This window comes from Mauremys reevesii, linkage group 3 (assembly GCF_016161935.1).
Source record: "Mauremys reevesii isolate NIE-2019 linkage group 3, ASM1616193v1, whole genome shotgun sequence".
NCBI lineage: Eukaryota > Metazoa > Chordata > Testudines > Geoemydidae > Mauremys > Mauremys reevesii.
Window position 1 is genome coordinate 202191308 of NC_052625.1, and position 10184 is coordinate 202201491.

A 10184-nucleotide genomic window follows, 5' to 3' on the forward strand; every position below is an offset into this window, starting at 1 on the left:
CCTCCATATCCTCATTGCCATTTGTCATCCTATCATTATCCCTAAGCTCCTCATTAAAGACTGAGGCAAAGTATTTGTTTAGATATTGGGCCATGCCTAGATTATCCTTAACCTCCATTCCATCCTCAGTGTTTAGCGGTCCCACTTCTTCTTTCTTTGTTTTCTTCTTATTTATATGGCTATAGAACCTTTTACTATTGGTTTTAATTCCCTTTGCAAGGTCCAACTCTACATGGCTTTTGGCCTTTCTCACTTTATCCCTACATGTTCTGACGTCAATAAGGTAGCTTTCCTTGCTAATCCTTCCCATCTTCCACTCCTTGTAGGCTTTCTGCTTTTTCCTAATCACCTCCCTGAGATGCTTGCCCATCCAGCTTGGCCTACAATTCCTGCCTATGATTTTTTTCCCCTTTCTTGGGATGCAGGCTTCTGATAGTTTCTGCAACTTTGACTTGAAGTAATTCCAGGCCTCCTCCACTTTTAGATCCACAAGTTCTTCAGTCCAATCCACTTCCCTAACTAATTTCCTTCATTCTTTAAAGTTAGCCCTTTTGAAATAAAAAACCCTAGTCCCAGATCTATTTTTGTTTATCCTTCCATCTAGTTTGAACTGAATTAGCTCATGATCACTCAAACCAAGGTTGTCCCCTACAACCATTTCTTCTATGAGGTCCTCACTACTCACCAAAACCAAATCTAAAATGACATCCCCTCTTGTTGGTTCTTCAACTACTTGGTGAAGAAATCTATCAGCTATCGCATCCAGAAAAATCTGAGCCCTATTATTGTTACTAACACTTGTCCTCCAGTCTATATCTGGGAAGTTAAAGTCTCCCATGATCACACAATTCCCATTAGTGTTTACTTCATTAAAAACATTAAAGAGGTCTCTATCCATATCCAAATCAGATCCCGGCGGTCTGTAGCACACCCCAAGCACTATCTCAAGGGAGGCTCTAGTAGCTTTCTTTCCCAATGTGATTTTTGCCCAGACAGACTCTGTCTTATCCATTCCATCCCTTCTTATTTCTTTACAGTCTACCTCATCATTGACATACAATGTTACTCCACCACCTTTGCCTTTATTTCTGTCTTTCCTAAACAGCACATACCTGTACTCCAGCCATGACTACTATTCCAACATGTTTCTGTTATCCCTATAATATCCGGTTTCACTTCCTGCACAAGTAGCTCTAGTTCCTCCATTTTGTTACCTAGGCTCCTCGCATTAGTGTACAGACATCTTAATTTTTGCCGTTTGGCTTCACTGACATTCTTTACTCGGTTAGGCACAGACATTCTACCACCAGTATCACCTATTAGACTGGTATCTACACTAGCCTTCCTCCTTATATCCATTCTTCTGCCCAAGGCTGTATCCTCTCTTATTTTGTTTTCTTCCCTATCAATGTTAAATTCCGGCGTGGAGATTACCTGGACATCTCCCAACCATCTCCCCCAAATAACTAGTTTAAAGCTCTCTTAATCAGTTGTGCCAGCCTCCATCCTAGAAGTCTATTTCCCTCCTTACTCAGGTGAAGTCCATCCCAAGAGAACAGTCCTCTGTCCATGAATGCTTTCCAGTGGCCGTACATTCCAAAGCCCTCCTTATAGCACCACTGCCTGAGCCATCTGTTGATAGCCATAATCTTGTCACACCTTTGTTGCTCTTCTCTAGGAACAGGCAGAATCCCACTGAAGATCACCTGAGCCTCGATTTCCTTAAGTGTCTTCTCCAGCCTGGCATAGTCTCCCTTGATACGTTCCAGCGAGAATCTAGCTGTATCATTCGTTCCCACATGAAGGACAATCAACGGATTCTTTCCCGTTCCCGTTAGGATCCTTTTCAGCCTCAGGTCCACATCCTGTATCTTAGCACCCGGCAGACAGCACACCCTTCTGTTCTCCGGATCAGCTCTAGTTACAGGCCTGTCTGTTGTTCTCAGTAAGGAGTCCCCAATCACGTAGACTTGCCTTTTCCTAGTGACAGTGTGATTCTCTGGTCTATCCCCTGCTCCCACTGGCTGCAAGTCCTCTGGATTCCTATTCACCCTTGCAATCCTCTGCAACCCATCCCGTATCCTCCTGGGGCTCATGTTTGGTGTTGCTTCATTGACTCTTCCCCTCTTCCTGTAGGACTAGCTGCTCTTCTCTTTTTCCTTGCCCTCTCACCTTCAGTGACCGCCTGCTGTGCCCCTTCTTCATTTTCCAACTCTGCAAACCTGTTCCTGAGCTCTATTGCTCCTTCACTGGCTCGTCTTTTCTTCTGCCTGCTTCTCTTAGTCACATGCTTCCACCGTCCACTTTCCTCACCCAGCAGTCTCCCCTCAGAATTCTTTGGCCCTGCTTCCATCTGCAAGTCTGAGCTTTCCCTTCAGCCTCCTCATGTCTTTGCTCCATCATCTGCTCGAACCCCCTTCTAAACTCAACCAGAGTTTCCACCTGCATCTCCAGTCCTCGGATCTTTTCTTCCATCAGCTCTATCAGGTGGCCAACAGCCGCCAACAGACCACAACCAAAGAACTGAAGGTGCCCACGCATGGTAGTGACAGGCATGAGAACTAGACAGATATGTAAATAGATTGAGTCAAGGGATCCACTTCAGACAATGAGGTGGAGTAGTTGAACATTTGCCCACCAATTCTCAGTAAGCAGAAGCACTATTCACACAGAAACACAGCAATTGCCTTGCTGGATCAGTGGCCCCTCTAGTCTGGTATCAAAGGCTTCAGAGAAACATACAAGAATCCATATGATAGACAAGCATTCCATAAATACATACATATACACACACTATCTAATGTAACTGTGGAGGTTCTCATTAGACATAGAAACGTCCAATCCCTTTTGGAATCCTACTAAGCTCTCGGACATTACAGTGAAGAGATGCTGCAGCTCAAGCCTGAGGTACAACGGCAGATCAGTGCTGGTGGAGGGCCAGGCTGAAATAACAGGAAGCTGCTGCAGATCAGGACTAAGGTGTGGTGACAGAGCTGTGCAGGTGTCCCCAGGACTGCAATAGGAGTGCTTCTGATGAGGACGCCAGTGCATTGGCAGATCTGTGTGGAGGAAGCTTGGCTGCCTACAGTATTAGGCAGATGTTTCTGCTAATACTGCAGCATTTTTATCATCCTGAAGTTGAAATTAATCCACAAGTCTTAAGAAAAGAATTGTTTCCCATTGCCTAAATGAGAAAGGAAATAAAGCAGCCGACAAGCAGGTTGGCAACATAATGAAGAGCTCAATGATTCAGAACGAGTTTATTTTGCATAACCAGCAGCAACTCTTGTCATCAGCATTCATAAAACAAGCCCTGGAAGTATTTAGTTTTGAATGACGTTCCAGCCTTTTGTCAAACTGCAATTCCTAGTCACACTTGGTAGGTTGAGTGACTGTCATAAAGCCAGCCCAACAGAGAGAGACATGAAAATTAAGCAGTTTGGAGTAATTTATGTTTTACAGACTCAGGGGGTGAAAAGGCCAACAGCCGCCAACTTTGAAGTTAGTCATTTTCTAAAAGGGTGTTAGTTTTATTTGTACAACTGGCTATGACACACTTCAGAAAAGAGCTGCAGGACTTCCACATCACCTTGAGCAATGACCTTATCTGATCTCACAAAGTTAGGGAGGTTTGTGAGTTGGTATTTAGAAGGCAAACTCATGCACCACAGGAAGAGGTGGCGATGATGATGATTCAATCAGTGGCATTTAAAGCAGGTCAAAAGTTTTACAATGGAATCGTTTTTCCCACCAGAAAACGTTGATTCAGCAACACTGAAACATTCCACGGGAACCTGCTGACTCTGTCAAAACATTTGACCCAAACCAAGCAGGCAGGCTGGCCATTCTGCCTGCTTTCCTGGCCCACCCACCTCCCCAGGCTCCCCAGCAGCTCACCTGGGAGGGAGGCTGGTTGGGTTCATGGGCTCTTAGTCAACTACTCAGCTCTCCCCAGGGGAACAGTCACGCAGCCAGGAAGCTGGCCTGTGAAGGAACCAGGCAGCTCACCCACCCTCCAAGTGGGTTGCCAGGGAACCTGCCTACCCCCTAGATGGGCGTCTAGCAAGCCAAAACGTGCCATTTCAGCTCTGCCAAAACAGAATTTTCCTCCCCTTTTGTTTCTGTAAAAAATTTCAATTTTTTTCCCCTGGTTCTGTTTTGGAACAAGAATTTTTTCAAAATCTCAATTTTTTTCCATGGGAAGGAAAATTCCATTCTTGCACTATTCTAGTGGCATTGTTCCTTCTGAGTCAGCACTGAACCAATACCCCATCATGGTGAGAGGGGGCTGTATGGTTGTCATGCATTGGAGCTGTAAACCATTTGCAATCATCAATCAAGCCTAGCCTGCAAGCTAAATATCAGTTAAGGGTAATTACATTCTGCTTCTCTATATTCCAGCGGTATCAAATGCAGAAGTACATAGATGCAATACACACTTGCGGACACTAGACAGCCTGGGGGGGTCTAGACTCCTCCCACAGTGGAGGCTGCTTACATGTTTGTGCATTTGATGAACAAAGAATCCTAGTTAACTCTAATAACTGGTTGCTTTCCTCAATTAAAGCACAATTCCCTCTGCAGTTTCACTTCAAATATGATTCCTATTCACTTCTTTTCCCTGAACTGTTGGCTGGGTTGTAGTGCACTGCCATAACATCACCACAGAAAGCAGAGATGGATGATTAATTACTGATTAAGTATGTACAATCCATTCATCAGAAATGGCCCTTAGTTTTCTGTTCATGAGCTGTCCACCAGGGCTGGCTCTGGCTTTTTTGCTGCCCCAAGAAAAAAAAAAAAAATCGGGGCGGCCAGAATGGAAAGCAAAAAAAACAACCTGCGGCGCGGCCGGAGCCAGAGTGCACGGGGACTCCCGGTGCTGCAGACGTGCCCCGGCTAGAAGGGGGAGGAGGAGGGAGCAGGGGGAGAGAGAAGGGGGGCAGCCAGGGCTTCAGCAAGGCACTCGCTACGCCGCCTGCTGGGAGGGCTCCGCGCTGCTCCGGTCAGTGGGCAGGGAAGGATGCAGGCTGCCCTGCCAGGCTTGCTACAGACCTGGCACCAGCTGGGGCAGACAGAGCGCGTGGGGTGCCCCCCTCCTCCGCGCCGCCGCCCCCTACAGGGCGGCCAGAGCGCCAAACAAAACAAAACAAAACACAAAAAGTGGCCGTGTCGCCCTAGGATTGGACAGAATGCTGCGCCGTAGAATCTGCCGCCCCAAGCACGAGCTTGCTCGGCTGGTGCCTGGAGCCGGCCCTGCTGTCCACGTGCCAATGAGGATTCTCCCAAAATCATCCATTCATAACAGACCAAACGTCACATGTGCACATTTTTTAACTCCTAGGGTTTTGCGAATGGTTCCAAGAAGCATTAATTCAGTGTTCTGGAGTCGGTTTGCAGTTGGGTTTTTGGAATCAGATGACATAGTTACAGTGCTATGATTGACTGTCCTAACCTTTACAAATAGAAACAGCGCCTGCAGAAATCACTGGTAAATTGACTTGCAAGAAGAGGGTGGGAAAAGATTTAGAAAGAAATGAGCAGATCTAGCAAATCTTAGAATATGTTAGATCTTTGTGTTCTCTTTGGCTACATACATGAACCCTGGACTTAAAAATTCCAGGCAGAGATGGGCAAGAGGGGACAGAGGCGCTATATATGAGCTATTATCTAGCACACTTTGCATTCCTTTTCTCTTAAACATTGACACCAAGTAACCATGTCTATATATTCCATTTGTGACGAATGCAGCCAGATCCTTGTCTGACTCATTTAATTCAGAGAGTGTGAGGGCTCTGGCCAGGGAGTCTCAGGGATCTGCTGTTTATTCCCACACACAATCTGCCATGTGCATGGATTGAATCCATGGGTGTTCATTTTATGCCATCATTCGCTTCCGACAGTCACTAACTGTATTTCAAGGTGAAGTGAAGTGTGTACTGACTCATTCGATTGACTTCCAGGGCTCTGCATAGGAGGCTTGGGACCTACCATGCATGTTTTAAAGGTGACCTTCAGTCGAGAAAATAATTGGCCTCTGCCCTTTTTCCCTTCTTCTTGGGGGTGTAAAGATGGCTTGAAAATCATTTTTTAAATTTCTGTCCGCCTTTACATTAGAAATTCAGGGCCTGTCAATCCTAGAGGATTCTATGGACAACTGGTCAAAAAATGGAGAACATCTCTGTCTCCTGCCAGCCCCCGCAAACTCCCTCTTTCCCTTTCCATCTTTTCACAAATATGAATTAATGGGCAGCTCTCTGAATAGTCTCAGAGAGCGAGCGAGCGAGTCCCTGCAAGTGAAACTAACTTGCTAGTGTCATTTGCCAAAGTGCTAGTAAAGAAACGTGTAAAAATAACTATTCGCTGAGCTCTAAAGACTAGACAAGTTCTGGGGAAAATTCTACACTTAAAATTCAGTTGTAAACCTAGATGGCATATGCTGTCAATTTGTGTTAACGTTACTTTTGCAAGAATGATGAGTATCCAGGAAGAGTGGTCACTGCTGAAGGTACATTTACTTTAATTTGTTTGAAGTCCTAGGTTTTTATAGTCACAAGAGAAAAGCAATTTTGATGTGTGATCTAGGGTCCAGATCCTCCAGGGTATTTAGCCTCTTAAACTTCCATTTTTCCCATTACTTTTGATGATCTCAGCCTAGGAGACTACTATTGTGTGATTCGATCCTGCAGTCCTTGGGCACTCCAGCCTCCAAGCATTCAAAATGAATGAAGCCAGGCACCCCAGAATCACAAGATTAACCAATTATAACAGTTTGCTGCCTGCTTTCTGATTCAAGAGGAAGCTTTCCATTCCCAATTTGTGTGCGATCATTTTCAGGTTCAAAATTCAACATTAAGTGTATGCACAAAAATGTGAGTCTCCATGCCAGCTGTTTTTGATAGAGGCTCCACTTACCCTTTAACCTTTGGGGTGGTGGAGCTGCCATTTGTATCCTTCCCCACTTCCTCTACCTCTCCATCCAGACTGCTTCTTCCCTTCCTGTCTCATTCCCTGCCCTCAGCCCCCAACGCCTGCCCACCAAATGTGCAGTATCACCATTACTGGAGCCAATCAATGATTCCCACCATTCTGGGACAAAAACCTGCATTTCGCAGATTCTGCATTTGTCTGTGCCCCGTAATAGAAACCATCAACAGCATCTGCCTCTCCTCACTCCTCCACTCCCAGCCTCAGCAGCAGGAGCCATCCAAGCAGGAGGTAGGTGTAGGGCTATGGCAGGATTAGGGTTAGTATTAGGGTTTACTCATGCAGAGCATAGTGATATTCACATTGATCGGAGAAGTGGGTCTGACACAAGGGTGCAGCGAGTGTTTTGGTCAAAAGGCAAGTTAAAATGGAAGGTGCAGTTCCAGACTGGGCCAGAAGGAGGAGCTGCTCACCGGGGCCTCCATCTGTCATGCTTGGAAGGAGGAGAGTGGGGTAGGGGACAGGAGAGCCAGCCCAGGAAGGAAAAAAACAAAGGCACAGTGGGCCCTGCCCCTCCCACTTTTGTTGGGCTGTCAGAGCAGCCCGATCCAGAGTGGGTTCAGGAAGAGCTCTGCACAGAAAGGAGAACCCCACCGAGGGAAGGAAGCACCAGGAACAGTTATGGACCACAAGAGTTGCAGTCTTGTCACTGTCAAACTGCTGTGTCCAGTTTCTCAAGCGTTTGAGCCTGTGCATTCCTCCCAGTCCTCCCTGCCATTCAGAGCACAGCACTGGGAAGGGGCAGACATTGGACATTGGTGTAACATACCCAGCCTTACCAATCGGTATGCCTTTAAGAGCAAGTTTGCTGATGTGCATCACCACCACGTAGCTTGTAAAAATCAGTTATTGGGCTTGTGGGCATGAGGTGTAAATTAAACACATGATTTTTCATTCAAAACGTTCTTTCCACCACTCATTCTCCACACTCCCTTGCTGTCCAAGGTCACACTAGTAAATCCTTTCCTCGCTGATGTTAGCTAATTAACTCCACACCAACTTCTGGCCGCTAGTGCGTCACAGGCGCCCACATGAGCAAGACAGAAAATCTGCCAGTGCATGTTAGTTTTCATCCTGATGCTGGATTAGGGAGAGTTCCCTGCAGTACAGGAAAGAGAAGGCATATTTTGCACCTTCTTATTAACACTTACGTTTAATTTTACTATCATTTCATGTTTCTGCAGCACAGAGATGGAGTCCTTAGAAAAAGCCTAAGGGAGAGTTTATACCTCTAGATTAATGCAGCTTGCTTAGAATTAAATCACTAAGGGTACGTTTACAAAGAAAAAAAAACATGCAGCAGCAAGTCTCAGAGCCTGGGTCAACTGACTTGGGCTCAGGGTTTCCACTGTGGGGCTAAAAATAGCAGTGTAGACTTTCAGGCTCAGGCTGGAGCTCAGGCTCTGAAACACAGTGAAGGGGGAGGCTCAGAGCTCAGGCTCCAGCCCGAGTGGGAATGTCTGCACGGGGGAGCCCAAATCAGTTGACCCAGGCTCTGACACTTACTGCGGTAGGTCGTCTTTTGCTGTGTAGACTGTAGACATACCCTTTGATGCAGATCCTCAGTCCCTTGCTGCAGAGCAGGACTCTGGGAACTTGAAAAGGGATCCCAATCCACCACTCTTGCATGCTTCAGAGCACAGATCCATGGGATCACTGCCCTCCCCTCCCCTGCCCCCAATTTAGAGGCCAGGGGCTCTCCTGTCTCACACTTTTAGTCCCTTTTCCATTGTGGTTTCTTTCCTCTTCATTTCTCTTTTCTCACCTGGTTTCATCCCTCAGTGTCTTGTCCTCAGTCTCTTTCAACTCTTCTCTCTCCCACCTTAACCTCATTGGACTCTCCACACTTCCCATAAATGACAGAGATTTTTACCAAGCTTTTCTTATCTAGAGACAGCTTTTATATCCAAACATGGAAAGTGTGATTTACTAGGTGATACAGACTCAACAGTCGTGGACAAGTCTTTCAGGGAAGCAACATGAGGTTGGAAATCTAGACTGGTGTGGGAGGTGGGACGGAGAGTTCTCCAGAAATGTTCAATGTTGGCTGCATGTGTGTTCTCTCTGTGTGCTGCACTAACGCTGCCCAGATTGCCCATACAGCAGGCTTCAATTGAACTGCCCAAAAAGCCACAGACTCGGTTCGGTAGTGATGGCATTCTGCCAGGTTAATTGCCGACGAAGCACGGTCCTAGCTTCCCGGATCAATGTCGACAGTTACACCAGCACGTGTATGCCGATGACAATGGACTTGTCTCAGTGACTGGAGAGACTTTTCATTCCCCCCTTGGCTGGACAAAGACACCCCCTCTGAGACTCCTCTTTATACACCAATACAAACAAGTTAATTATTGCCCCTCTGACATAGTTAGTTACCACCCTTTACTTTGTACATGTTGGTTCGATCAAAACGTCCTCTATCCATCACCCTGTCATCCTCACCTTATCTTTAAGAGGGGTCAGTGTGTCCCTGTTATCTTTGGGGAGTGTGTTTACATCATAACCTTGTATCGGGTGTTGTGGTGCTACCCTTCTGGAATGTCTTTATGTGAATATTTAGTGCCTAGGAGTGCTTGTGTCTTTGCAATGCCAGCCCTGGTCTTGCCAAGTTCATGTATTGGACAGTGAAACTGCAAGCAGGCATCTGCTTTGTAACAGGGCCTGGCTTTTGCTCTTAGCTTGACTCTTGCTAACTTTGCTTTATCTCAACAGGACCTGACTTTAGTGCAGACCTTAGGCCTTATACCAGGCCTTATGTGGCTACGTCTACACTACCCGCCGTATCGGCGGGTAGCGATCGATTTTTCAGGGATCGATATATCGCGTCTCATCTAGACGCGATATATCGATCCCCGAACGCGCTTCTATCGATTCCGGAACTCCACCGCCCCGAACGGCGGTGGCGGCGTCGATATGGAGAGCCCCGGACATCGATCCCGCGCCGTGAGGACGGGTAAGTTATCGATATAAGATACTTCGACTTCAGCTACGTTATTCACGTAGCTGAAGTTGCGTATCTTATATCGATTTTTCCCCTTAGTGTAGACCAGCCCGAGACTCTCTTTCTACTAAGGACTCCGGTACGGTCTGGCGTATGGCTGTGAGGACTTGGATTCTAATGCATGGGAAATACCCATTGACCACACATGAGAACCTCTGTGATACCTGAGGAACTTGTCACTTTTACTCTTTAGGAA